Genomic DNA, 14,274 nt, shown 5'->3' on the forward strand with positions numbered 1-14,274 from the left:
TATTAGCTAAGTTCGCATTGAGATTCGTTTTCTGAAACAAATAGAAAATAGACTATGGTTTACTTAAACCTGTAGTGAATCTCCGCTCGCAATTATGAACGCTACGCAAAATTTGTAGGTCCACATAGGGTAGCTTGCTGATAAAGCTTTTCCTTTTGCGAATACGTAACCTAAACACAAGAGGAACTTAAAAGCGCAAAAATAAGAGTACATTTGGCTACAAGAAACATTAAAAAGCTGATTTGTTTGTTGTTTTAAATAGTACTGAATTAACGCAGGACACGCGGCCATATGCTATTGATGCCAATTCTTGTTTTCTGAAGTTGTATTCTAATGCTAGGCTCCTACGTAGTGACTCGTAATAATCACGTATTTGAAAAGCTGGAGATACTGCGATTGCTCTGTCTTTTTTTAATGCCTTCATACCAATGGGCAAAGTTCGATATCAGATTGTGCGTTGCCTTCGTTTTCTCGCCTTTAATATTTGTGGTTGGCGCTATTGGTACTGTCATCCTCATCCTAATTGGTACTTTTTTATGCGCTGTAGTATAATTCATGTTAACCCGTTTTGAATTAACAACACGTCCTCAAGAAACTGTAAAAAACCCGTCGAAGAACGAAATTCTTAATTTTTAACTACATATCGTACGCCCGGCAGTACTGCACACATGGGCTCCGAAACATTACATTTTTTTTTCTGTTTTCTTTGACGAGGTTGTGTTCTGATCCACATGAGCATACCTGTTCAGGCTCTTAAACCAAACAAACATCAGCCAGACTATACCCACTGAAGGGCAAAGGTATATCTCCATGTTTTTCCAATTAGCCCTTTTCTGTACCAGCTGCATTTATGTGACCCCCGCAAACCTAATCTCATCCACCCACATAGCTTTCTGCTACCCCCTGCTATGCTTTCCGGCCCTTGAAATCTAATTTGTTACCCTAAGCAACAATCAGTTATCCTATTTTCACTATACATGCCCCGCCCATGTCCATTTATTCTTCTTGATTTCCACTAGAATGTCATTAACTTTAGTTATTTTTCTGACCCACCGGTAAGCTGCTATAGTCAAATCTGCAATTAATTATATATATATTATATATATATATATATATATATATATATATATATATATATATATATATATATATATATATATATATATATATATATATATCGACGCGGCGTATGGCATATTTACCTTCAGGCGTATCGCGTATCGATCAGAATAACGCACAGGCGGCTTGCACACTAAGTTGATAAAAGTCATATCTTCTGGCACCTTAGTTGGCACATTCGCTGATCCAAGCTTCTAAGTATTGTGCCTTCGACCCGAAGAAGTGACCATTTAGTCATGTGTCTAGCGCTAACAGATCGAGCAAGCTCAGCGCTGGCAAAGAAGGATCGATAAATGCTTTCACTGCACAGGAAGGCATATCAAGTGAGTTGTCTGGATGTACATGGTTAGAAGCATCATGCGCAAAATAATGAACCAAATGCACCACAGACATCACTGTAGCTCACCCTGAGACCGAGCATTCAGGTATCTAAAACAGTGTCAGTTTATACACAGGTATTGGAGAGTTTTAGAACAGAGAGACGCAACCGGTTAGAGGGATAGGTAATTGCGGAGCGACAGCACGCACGCGCGGAGGGCTTCGATGAAAGAGCGGAGAATGCGGTAATCACACTGAGCATGCTCAAGCGCGCCCCGATATTCCCCAGTTCACTTAATCAGCAGGGTCTCCCTTTTTTAAAACCTCCTATTAGAAACCCATAACAGTAACTTCTTTATCAGAAAAGAGGAAGTATCTTCGACGGGCCTTAAAGGGATTGATAGCAAAATACCACACTAAAAGACCACTCTTCACTGCATATAATTTTTTACTATATACAATTATCTTCCCTAAATCTAGGAAGGTTATTATAATATACCGTAACATTAATTCTATAAATTGCCACCAAAGCCCCGTCGTAGTTGTGCAGAGGTTAGGGCTCTTGACTGCTGTCCCCAAGGATGCGGAATTTAATCCCGGCCTCGGCAGACGCTTTTCGATGTGCCCTGGAGTTGTGCCCAGGAGTTGTGCGCTGTCAGTGAACATTAAAGAACCCCAGGTGGTCGATATTTTCGGTGCCCTTCACTACGGCGTTTTGCATAGCCTGAGTAGCTGTGGGACGAAAAAAAACCCGACGAACTAAATCAAACCAAACTAAACTGGTCCCCCAAGTTTACAATCCAACCTGGATATAGTAAATGTATGGTGTTCATCTAGGCTTATACTACGTACTTGTAAAACAAATCTTGTGCCTTTCCCTCGCAATACTCGCACTCTCGCAAGTTACTTGATAAATAGAGACTCCGTCAAACACACATACTGCTACTTATTAATACCTCGGGTTCACCTTCAATCTGGCTTGACGATGCATCTTCGCAGAGTTAAACATTGGCGTCCGCTAACCGCTGGCTTAGCCTTCTAATGCATAACCTCAAACAGAATACACTACACATGAACAAACTTCCCTCCATTACACTCATTCGTCTGAATATTTAATATCGTCAGTCATTGCGGAGCAGAATCAAGGCTATTAAATAGTGAATGTTAATTCCTAGGCAAACCGTCCGACGTGTTTTATTTTTCTCAATTGTTACTGCTTACAGTGTCCTCAAAAAATCGCGGAGAATTAAAAGGCTTAGCTTGCCGCGATAGTAATTTATTGCGTGTCTCGAACATCCATTTAAACTTAAAAATATAGAATCTTCTTCCTCTGCGTCAGCAAGGTCCTCACACCACGCACTCTCATTAAATGAAATAACATAAGCGCATAGCCATCGAACCTAACCAGTCTAACTTTCTTGAAATAATACACAGTAACTATGATAATTAACAATGTGTCTTGTTTACTTTCGAACCTGGTACTATTTTTAGGGTTTCTTAATGTGTCCAGAGAAATACACCTATAATTTTTTTAATTTTTGTTTTGTCCAGATTTTGTTTCGCATAGTGCTATTTATGTTCTGATATTCTTTAACGTCTTAGTGACAAAGCAGTCATGCAGCCATGCCTCTCATAGAGAGATTCTTTGTCGTCACGAGGACGAACGATATGGTGAGTTAGCAGCAGATGGGAATCGTACCGAGGACACTTGGATGACAAGTCGCACGCTCTACCAGGCTCTGGGCCGCACAGGCAACTTTTTAGGGGTTGATTAAAGGGGGACTTTATATGCATGTCGGGCAGTCTTGCAAATAATGCACTTGTCTATAGAACTGAGTGTAAATTATTATGTGTGAAATAAGATAGGCAGATATTAAGATATCAGTAATTAAGGCGAATAGGAAGGTGCAAGTGGGCGAAAGAGGGTTCGCGTGATAAGCACCAGACGGAAGCCAGGAACTGCTTTAAAATTATTAGGAAAACAAAACTAGCGAGAAAAACAGGGACCACAGAGAATAACAAACACAGTTCGCCATGCTAATTTTTTGAAAATATGGGTTTGATGACAGGGGTACAAAACCGCTGTAATCAAAACCATATTTTCAAGCAATTCCTTTGTTGGTTGATATTTGGTTATGATAGTGAATAGCTATTCCGTTTGATAACTAGATAGCAGCATGCAATTGGCAGGGCTTCTTGTGCGTAGTTATTCTCTAGGTATATGATAAATTTGTATAAACTTAGAATTATTTGAAAAGGACCTCGCTGGATAGAATAGTCTACTGTTTCCAACGGTGAAATGCAACGGTGAAATCCGTCCAGCATTCCAACTATAATAGAACTGTTTATGCCAGCGGGTTTACTATGCAAGTCTGTTTTTATTGTTTTCATCGATCCGGTAAGAAGCAGCGCAGTCGAAGGACGACGTAGGGAAAATTAACTAGAGGGCATGGTGCGCCAGTGACTAAGCTATCAGCACATCTGCCCACATACATAAAGCACTCCTACTGCAATGTACCCTTCAGTGGGCTTGGCAGCACGGAAACGATGGGCCACACTAACATGCGCAACTTTCCAGTCTTATTTGGTAAAGCGAGCAATTGCTATTCTATCTATGCGAAACGCTCCCGAAACCGCTTCTATATTTGTGCAGCTGGACCCACACTGCCTATGTTCTTGTGTTGTATTCCACTTGGTCCTAATGGCCAGCGACATGTAGTCAAATCCATGGCCATCTACTGAGCCATCTGCATCCGAGTTACTCAAAGCCATTCCAGCCATCCATTACGGGTAGTTAACTGGGCTCGAAGAGCTAAAATCAATCAAATAATATTTTTGCTCACCACGAAAACACAATAAGTGAAGTTCATAACCGCCGTTCTAAGATCCGAAGTAGATGATATCAAATCTAGAGCAGCTGAATGCTAGGAAGAAAATACTGAGTTGACTGCTCACCTGGATGATGTAAAAAACCTAGCCTGAAGAAATAATCCGGTGTTTTATGGTGTGGAGTATTCTAATAACGAGTCATAATAGGACAGTGGAAAATAATCTTCCAGCACTGCAGCCAATGCCTTGATGTATGTATCGAGCCTCGTGAATCGAGCGCGCCCATCGTTGTGGTAGGTTTTCTTCACAAAAACAAAGAGACCTATTAATGCCAAATTTGCTTAAATAAAAAAAAAAACTGCATGTGCTATGGTTTGGTAGCACATTTAAACATAGTGACTGAAGGGTTTCCGAATTTATTTCCCCAACACATGTCTTGCGCGTCAGCTTCTCTGTGAGTACGGCAAACGTAGTAAACTCACTCACCTTTAGATTGCGATACAACAGGCTAATATTCAACAATAATGTAATTGAGGTCAAATCTTAGCAGTCGATTCAACAGAATCCAACAGTAAAACAGCCTCACCCCTTCCAGTTATCATTCTTGTAGACAAACATCCGTAATATAATTCCAAAGGACGATGCATTATGCAACATGGTTGAATCATGCTCCGATGATATAGTTTTAATAAGTGAAACTTGGCTTACATCTGCAATTAACGACACTGAAATATTACCCTCGATTTCTAATTCTTTAAAACAAGTCCTAATGACGTGTTGGTAGGGGAGTCTGTATTGCTATTGATCGCTCATTACGATGTTTACGAGTAAACCTTTCCAGCCCATTAAAAATGATCTAGATTTACTGTGATGCATCCTATAGACGTGTTATAATCGGTACCTGTTATCGTTCCCCAAACCATGGTTCTTCATTCGATTCTTCGTTTAATGACGCCTTGAGCATAATAACGACCATCTATTCCAATACTCGAATTTTACTTTTTGGCGACTACAACTTCCCATATATAACACGGTCTGATCTTACTTTCACGCTTTCAAAAACCAACTCCACCAGCGTTTTGTTCACACCTTCCTTAAATTCAGTCTAGATTGGCTAATTTACCGTCTCACTCGAATCACTGACTATTCTGCTAATACACAGGACCTTGTGGTGACGAAGCAATCAGATAGCTTATCACCAGTAACTTATCCAGAAGGTTTTATCGATCACTTGGCCATTCTTACTACCTTCGTTTGTCATATAATAAGTAGCAGAAAGATAAAGAAACAATTGCACTTTACAATAAGGCTGGTTACGTAGGCTTGAGCCGTACAATAAAAGGTTGCCCTAAAGAGATAAGGACGAAGGAAAGGCTGGACGCACGCAAACGCAGTGTCCAGCCTTTCCTTCGTACATGTCTCGTTAGCGCAGCATTTTATTGCATCGAATTATGAACCAACTAGCCCGACAAACTCTACTGAAGCTTCAACCGAGACCTCCCTGCTTTTCTCAACAAGTTTACATCTGAATTTCCACTCCGCTCTTTCAAAGATAACTGGTTACTTTTTAAGTTCGGAATAAAACGCCTAATCACCATATATGTTTCGATTATCGACATAACAGAACGTCCTGGTTCTCCAAGGTATAACAATACGCCTGAAAAGACTAGGCAACAAAAATAAGCGATTATTTCGTGCAGCTAAAGCTATCGGCACGGCCCAGACCTGGCACAAATATGACACTGCCAACTATGATTCCTAGATAACACTAAGAATAACTTCATTTTACCACCTTGCCTATTATGCTGCAGTATAACGCGAACTGCTATTGGAAAACAATAAACCCCCCTACTCCTAACATAATTTCCCACGCTGATAATTCGGGAAGTTTCTCTCCCCGAATCCCACATTCTAGATATTCTAAATGGCACATTTTTCTCCGTATTCATATAGAAACGTCTTGATAACCTTATTGAAGCCCTTTACTTTTTTCATCCGATTAGGGAAATATTATCTTTGAGCCATGCGGCAATGCGAAGAGGTTGCGGCTAAAGTTTTTACTGGCTACAGATTGGGCTAGCCTTGCGCGTTTCACCGGTAGCTGCTCCACCGTAATGCCTCTGAAATATTAATTAGTGGCCACGAGTAAGACGCATGCGCAGACTCACACGTAATGGTCAGTATTCAGACTGCTGTCACCCAATGGAGTCCAAATCCTGTAGGAGAAATAAAAGAAGGCGTGAAACCTCTCTTCTACAAGACCAATTTCTGCACTTCAGAGAAGCAGTAAAGAATTCATCAGCAGGTGGAGACGGCATCAACGCTAAAATCCCCAGGAAAATCAAAGACCCCTGCAGTACTATGCTAGCTTTAATTTTTCAGCTGTAGCTGTCTTCGTGCTCGCTACCACGCGAGTAGCGGATAGGGAAGGACATTCCAGTCTTCAAGAAAGGTAACCGATTTTCCCCACTGAACTATATGCAAATGTTATTAAACATTTGTAGTAAAATTATGGAACAAATAATATTTTCGATTACTGCGCAGTTTTTATGATCAAATAAGTTATTACATCCTAAGCGATGTCGCTCCCGCAAATGTTATTCCTGTGACACGCAGCTTGTCTCTCTTCATGATATACATGCATGCCTTGATCGCAACATTCCCGCAGATTCCATATTCCTGGACTTCGAGAAAGCACTCGGTAAAGTCTACTATAAACGCCTAATAACTGACATGCCTAAACCTGCACCCCTTGGTTATGGTTTAGATTCTAGCTTGCCTAGCTTATCGCTATCAACTCATCCCTGTTATTTCACACACGTCATCTCTCTCCTGTCGTGTATGGCGTTCCCGATGGTACCGTTTCAGAATATCTTCTAGTTCTTATCCATATAAATGGTTTACCCTTTAACATCAGGTCTATTACTCTACCATTTGCAAATAATTGTGCCATTTGCCGTCCGATAAAAAATCCGATTCTCATCAACTTCATTCAAAAATATCTTTTCCGTATCAAAGAATGATGCAGAACTGGGTTTATGTAACTAAACGATACTAAAACGTCTCTTCTTTCTTTCCATTGCTGGCGCAACCAGCAGGTTAATAAGCTTACCCAATTTCCCATATTCTTATACTATCACTTGATACCTACAAGTACCTTGGTACCCACTTAAGCTTCTTGCTTACTTAATATTTACCCCCGCCGTGGCTCAGTGGCTACGGCGCTCGGCTGCTGAACCCAAGGATGCGGGATCAAATCTCGGCCGCAGTGGCTGCCGTTCGATCGAGGAGAAAGGAAGGCCACCATGTTCTGTGTGATGTCAGTGTACATTAAAGAACCCCACATAGTCGAAATTCCCGGGGCCCTTCCCTCATAGCCTGATCCACTTCGGGACGTTAAACTGCACATAGCAAACGAAATGGAACTTAAACTTTATTCTCCAAAATTTCAGTCGGCATGTGCCGAGTACACTAACCATATCACCCACGCTCGAGTCTGTCCAGAACCATGCTGTAAGATTCCTTTGTTTAGACTGCTCTTATCTAACTTGCGTTTCTGCACAAACACCTCTGCTCTGCCTTTCAGCACTAGCCTGCCGTCGCAAAATCGCCCTTTTTTTCCCTGTATCATACATTTCAAAACACCTTGAGCCACAAGCTCCCAGCCACCCTACGCTATATCAAGCAGACCCATCAATATAGACAATAATAAGGCTCAAGAATCAATAAACATTTTCAGCACTACCACCACCCCAACGTTCCCCATCCCATAAACTCATTGGATATTCTGAAACTCTCATCATAATGCCGTCTACCCTGAGCACTCTCGCACTGTAACATATAAGCATTATTTTCCATCATAACAGCCAATGACAAACGACTGGAGTGGCAATGATTATCAGTCCGCTTCACTTCAAATCTTCTCTTGAATATCATCACTATTTTCATTATTATCAGTATTATTATTGCTTTTTATACCAACCCCGCCCGTAATGTCACTTCCGGACCTTTGTAAATCAATAAATCAATAAATAGATACATAAACCAACAAAACTCTTTGTTCCTCCGAGCGGCATGCAATACTCGCGAATATGCGCACGCGCATTAGGCATAAACTTAACTTGGCGGCGAGAAAAGAAAAATGTTGGAGTGTTTTTTGTGGTTTATTACGGAGCGAACATCATCTTTCAGCTCCAGGCATACTCAATGTCGAGACAAGCAGCCTATGCCAGCTTACAAAACTAAAACAGCTTGCGAATAGCCTGCCTGCAGGCACGCTATTCCGCAAACACGTTTGAGGTGAAAACGTACCAAACTAGACTAGCAGCACCTGTATAGGTTCATTAGGAATTGCTAACCAAAAGCGGTAAATCAATAAATCAATGAAGGCCCCAACGCCAATAACGCGTCTTGTATTCGTTTTTTTTTTTTTTTTTTTTATCTCGTGTAGCTATAGCTTTATGTGAGGAGCATCATTGCACCGCAGGGTGCTTCCTGCTTTCGGAGTTTCTGCTGAAGGTAGTACATTTCATTGAATGTACACTAACCAGAGCCCCGATTTATTAACGATGCCAAAGTTATGATGTATGTCGCGTGCTCGCTATAGTTTCTTTTTTTGTTTTTTTGGCACGTGTTTCATTCATCCTTGCTAACAAATGTGCGGAAGCACTGAGGGTGCACATTCAGGCTTTCATTGTGTCTGTTATACCTGAAATAGCAGTGTAAATTAATAAAACAACGATAACAGTGGATCTCTAAAACATATTCTGTTCACATTTGCCTTTAAATAACGACTAATTTTAACCCACGTTGTCGGCGCGTCCTGGCTAAAACGGAGAGAGGTTATGGAGGCGTACCTAGATGAATTATGGCAAAACTTTCAGAATGCGCCCTAGCACCTGAGTGCTGCGTTGCGTCCTAATCTGAGTACGCAACAAGTACAGTGTCTGCTACGGCCGCGTAGCTCATCGTAACGCCGAACAAAAAATGTACTCTTTTTGCAGTATCCGGGTCAGCTCAAGCAGTTCGAACCAAAATTATTCAAAAACATGAAGAGTAGAAAACAATGTGTTAATATAGATTCGAGAAAACATTACGGCCATGGGGCATACGTAGGTGACATAGACACGGCATAGTAGCGAAATGAGAATATTCACAATTGCACGTCATCCGTTCCCATTAATATCAAATTAGAGCGTGTCTAATTAAGGCAGTTGGACCGATCCTGGCCCTGATGGGGCTGGGACAGGTGGGTCACCGCAAGCCAGCCTGCCACTGAAAATAACGGCTCTGTATTAACAACATCGTTTCGCAGTCCACACCTCAATCGCGAGGTTGGAGGATACAGAAGCGTGTGCCGAAGACGAGGTGATTGCACCAGCACGCGCTGATTTGCCGAGGCAACAGTTCTATAAGTCGTATAGGTCCTACAAAGCTCGCTACACTCTGCTGCAGCGCTACATTCGAACTGGCGTCTGATGGGACAAAACCCTAAGCGCGTTGCTCAACTATATGGAAACTGTCTGATAGCTACTCAAGGCTAAAGTACTGTTATCATCATCTATGAGTCGCCATAGAGCGCGGCAAGCAATTCCTGAAATGCATTACATACCTAAATCTACTTCTGGCGACGAGAGGGGATGTTAGCACGAAATGCAGAAATTGTGCACAAGACATGTCACCTAAGTGCTATGAGAACTATCAGATCAAAAGAAAGCAACAATACAGAAAATAAATTACTCAGTATCGCTTACGTTTCAAACCGCCTCTTTTTCAAATGTGGGGTCTAATTAAGGGCTCTGATTCCGGAGGTACCGCATCTGCTATTGAAAAAGCGGGCAGTTTGTTCTAAAGCTGTCGATAGAAACCGAGGCAGAAAACCTTCCAGATGTCTAATCAACACTGATACCCACTTTGAGCATGGCGGATAAATTGATGTCTACTCCTCTTGGTACGAAACGTGCGCACAGCAAACATGTTTAGCCTAGCACTTCCGCTTACTGGTAGCGGCTCACTCTACAGCGGGCCATCAATACGCATGCGCATATCGGCTGGGGGCGCCAGATGGCACTACGCAGCGGCCACATGCCGACGCGAACTATGCACCGTGGCCAATCAGCACGTGCGCCGCTGATGACGCGCGGTAGTGGTAGGCGGTAGTCGTAAGCAATGGCGCTAGGCTAAATGTGTTTAATTATCCTCTAATACGGTTTCTGTAATACCACGCCAGCAAACCAACAACCAGCATACCTATGGCGCTAGGTGCGTTTCTAGCTATTTATCCCCACATCGACGTGCAAATGAGCGGCAGTGGTAAGCAATGACAATAGGTGGCAGGTGCTATGCTAGCACTCATATTTTGTTACAGCGACCACAATCATTTCAAGGGATTCAACTCTAGAAACATACAGCGCCTCGTTCAGGAACTGGCCACCGCTCTTGATTGGCGTATTTTCTCGTACATACTGGCGTTGGTGAAATGCCCTGGCTGGTTACCTGGCCATCTATGCAGTGTTGCCTCTCAAATGCGGCATAAACCAGGGCAATAACATACCCTAAATTTGCCCGGGATTTATTAATGCGACTGGTTGGAAGCCCGCGACTGCGCACGCCGCCGAATCTGAAGCAAGGTGGCCACAGCGGCTAGGATCCATAAGCGTGTGTTGCACTGCGCAAATGTATGCGAGCAGACGGAAGAAACACGCGAAAGCCTGAGGAGCCCAGATGTCATTTAAAGTAGACTATCAGGACTTCGGTTTTAATTGCTCTGTGAATGGTCGTCTTTGCTTCTGAGGAACGTCAAGACACCTCCATTTTTAAGCATTATGCTCTACGACATATGAGGTGTTAATCTAGACCACCGCATTCCATTTTTATGTGAGCTGTCGGGAAGCTGGTGTCGGAGACCTGTATCCAAGAGGTGAATACCGTTCACAGCTCCTTCACAATAGGATGTAGATACCGCGGAGAATGCGGAAGCTGGTATCGCCGTTCTGTATGCTGCGAATGACCCCGAATATGCTGAGGTTGACTGCCGAATAACGGTCGCACTGCGATCTTTTATGACATACGCGTCTCGCTCACACAGCCAAGTTAAACTAAGTCTTGAAGTAATATTATAGAAGCGAAACTGGGATTTTTCATGGGAAGAATATTTTTTTAAAAGAATTCTTTGAAAGGATTTCACCAGGAGTTGTTTTTGTCATCAAATGTATGGCACTCCATGCAGGAACCCACATTCTAAGAAAAGGGTACAAGACAGTTCATGGTTCCTTTGACACAGACAAGTATGGATGTTGAAATACCGCACCCAGACCACTTGTATCTGTTATTTGAAGTTAGCTTTTGCCTCATCCAGTTTACTTTGCCCAAAATAGCGCCACTACAAGCTGAGAGCAAAATGTTAACTTTATGTTTAAACACAAATATAACCTGTGTCCCTTGCAGAAAGCAGCTTGAGCAGATGACGTCAGTCTTGCAATACAACTTCTGAATTAAACAAAAATTATTATTGCGCTTCTTATTAACCACTCTTTCGCAGAACAGACATCATTTTTGTTTTAATTTCCAAGGAACTCAGCAATGCATAACCGTGTGCTAATTATACACCGAGAAACTTTCCAGCAATGTCGCGGCCGTCTGTGTTTCTATGAAGGATGTTGTGAAAACTGGCGCTTTACAGTTTCTAAATTGGCATTTTGCTATTGCCCAGACCAGCTATAAATAGCTGCCATAACTTACCCTCTGACGTACGTGCCTCGTGGGTGTATAAGATTGCAGCACGCCACATATTTTTCGTTTCGGTTCCACTGACCTGAGCATAAAGGCCATAAGAAAGAGCATAGTTGAAAAGTTTGGATTTAACGAGGAACGAGAAGGTGAAATATAATATAAACATTTCAAAATCAACAAAATTTGATCTAGTAAAAAATAACATATTTTTGGGAGAGTTTTCGTAATCTAGTACAAGCAACCACTCTGCCTTGATTAATTTCGCGGAGTGTTCCTTTGGACACTAACATCTTGTTTCTGTGTTCATCTTAGCGAAGCAAACAGGGCTGTTTATTAAACTATGAAGCAAATAACGATTCTTAGGAAACTTGACTCCACGTGCTTTTAATAAGCGCGTTGAATTTTCTTTTTGCTGTCTAATCAAGCTATAAATTTGTTTTACACAACGAACTAAAATGTCTCTATCCGCCGAATTGCCGCATTCAGGTTGAATGTTTTTGGAACTGACTTCTTTTTTTCTCCACTTCAAATTCTTCATTTCATTATTCGCAATTATCTCGAATATTGTGTTTCCCTTCCATGTTCACAAATGATATCAGAGTATGTGAAATGACCTCATCAGCTCATCTGTCATAGATCGCTTTCTAAATGGTCAGTGAGCACTATCTAAGCAGTTAGATTAACATGAGCTAATAGCTATCTCAGTAGTTAGATTAATATGAGTTATTAGGCGTGATTCGGGCATCGCATCAAGGGCTACTTTGGATTCACTTTTGAATCCCTAATGTAGACAGAAGTATTATATTCCTCTAAAAAGAGCTTGTTGCATTATTCCAGCAGTCCGGTTTTAAGACAGTCTCCAAGAAGGTTCCCGAAAATAGTGAAACGAAGGCAGCTTTGTTCCTTAGCTACGACACTAAATAAGCGTAAAATATGTTGAGACCGGAGAAATCCTCCGAATGAAAAAATTCAGGATGTCAAGAGTGATACATAAGATCTCAATCACATGGAACAGCCAATCACTCCCGCCAGTCATAGCCCGCGTTTTTCTGCATGCAGGCAAAGTACTACTGGCGGAATAGCATTGAGCATCGTGCTGCAACTGTTACCTGACGAAATAAATACATAGACCTTCAACTGCTTCAATGTCATAGCCAAAGCTTCTGTTGATTTACCCCTAACTTGGCATTCTTAAGATTAAAATGTCATTTTTATAATGTATACAAATCTGCAAACTACACGATTTACATAAGCGACAGCAGCGGAGACTTTAAATGTGACTGATTAGAGAAAATGATTTCTAGTTGACAGCTCACAGCAATTGCATGAATGCAAGACCTCTCGTATCACATACCAGCCACCTCGGCAGCAGTGACGATGCTCATGATCAACCAACAATAATAATATCGAGGCAACTGCTGCAAACTTATATGGACTTTATTGGTTTCGTTTATAGGGTTTAATGTCACAAAGCAACCAAAGCTATACACGACAGATTAAGTACCACATTTTCGTGATTATAAGCACCCACCCCCCTCCATCCAAACTTTGCAAATGAAATGTGTCGTTGGAGACCTGAAGTGGTGCGGTGTCCACTTCTACACTCTTCCACTTCTTGCGTTACTTGCTTTCCGACACTACACGACAGCTGGCGACGCAGGACGGAAGCTGGCCGAAAGCGACCCCGATTACTCCATCAGCGTGTTTTCACGTGGACCTGGAATCGGTGGTCATTTTCTCACTGTGATGGGCAATTTATGTAATTGACAGGAGTTGTGTCTTAAACATTTCTTGGCATTCGTTTCCACGAAACTTTTGATTCGTCTATACCTACTTATTAAGTGGCGACTAAAATATCACTATCTATTGACATGAAAAAATCTAAGATCACTGACCACTTGTCAAAAATAGTTAGTTGACATAGGTGACATGAACTCGTAGGGGTTCCGAAACGTCAACTATCTATTTTTGACAAGTAGTCAGTGACCCTAGATTTTTTCAACCATGCCACTACCTGACCAGACGTCGTTCCGTAAAACCTTGGATTACATCAATTTATTGACATAATTTGCAGACTGGTGCACCTAGTTCCAGTTTCACCGCAAAGTAACTATACCTCCCTTTAATTCATTCACATATTCAATAATGCTTGGTAGTATAAGGGAATACAACAAAATCTAATTTAGACAGCATTCACTTCCTACAGAAAAGGGTATTGAGCTTATAAATAAAACCTTCCACCACTACTTTTCAGAAAACATGATATCTTAACCCTCC

At 41.7% G+C, this 14,274-nt stretch overlaps 1 long non-coding RNA gene across 8 annotated transcripts in view; it reads right to left on the bottom strand.

Moving 5' to 3' along the window:
• LOC146190513 (uncharacterized) overlaps positions 1 to 14,274 on the bottom strand; it is a 124,421-nt gene that overhangs the window by 80,657 nt on the left and 29,490 nt on the right. For 5 of the 8 annotated variants that reach the window (XR_014706320.1, XR_014706319.1, XR_014706318.1 and 2 more), the window contains exons 2-4: positions 13,573 to 13,714; positions 12,007 to 12,079; positions 6,435 to 6,482 (exon numbers count right to left, since the gene is read on the bottom strand). This is a non-coding gene — a long non-coding RNA (uncharacterized LOC146190513). Of the gene's footprint in view, positions 1 to 4,392; positions 4,569 to 4,851; positions 4,977 to 6,434; positions 6,483 to 12,006; positions 12,080 to 13,572; positions 13,715 to 14,274 lie in introns of those variants that run through there. The other 3 variants (XR_014706317.1, XR_014706324.1, XR_014706323.1) reach the window with 2 other exon arrangements.

The sequence above is a fragment of the Amblyomma maculatum genome, chromosome 4 (genome assembly GCF_055883805.1).
Source record: "Amblyomma maculatum isolate TAMU_Amacu chromosome 4, ASM5588380v1, whole genome shotgun sequence".
NCBI lineage: Eukaryota > Metazoa > Arthropoda > Arachnida > Ixodida > Ixodidae > Amblyomma > Amblyomma maculatum.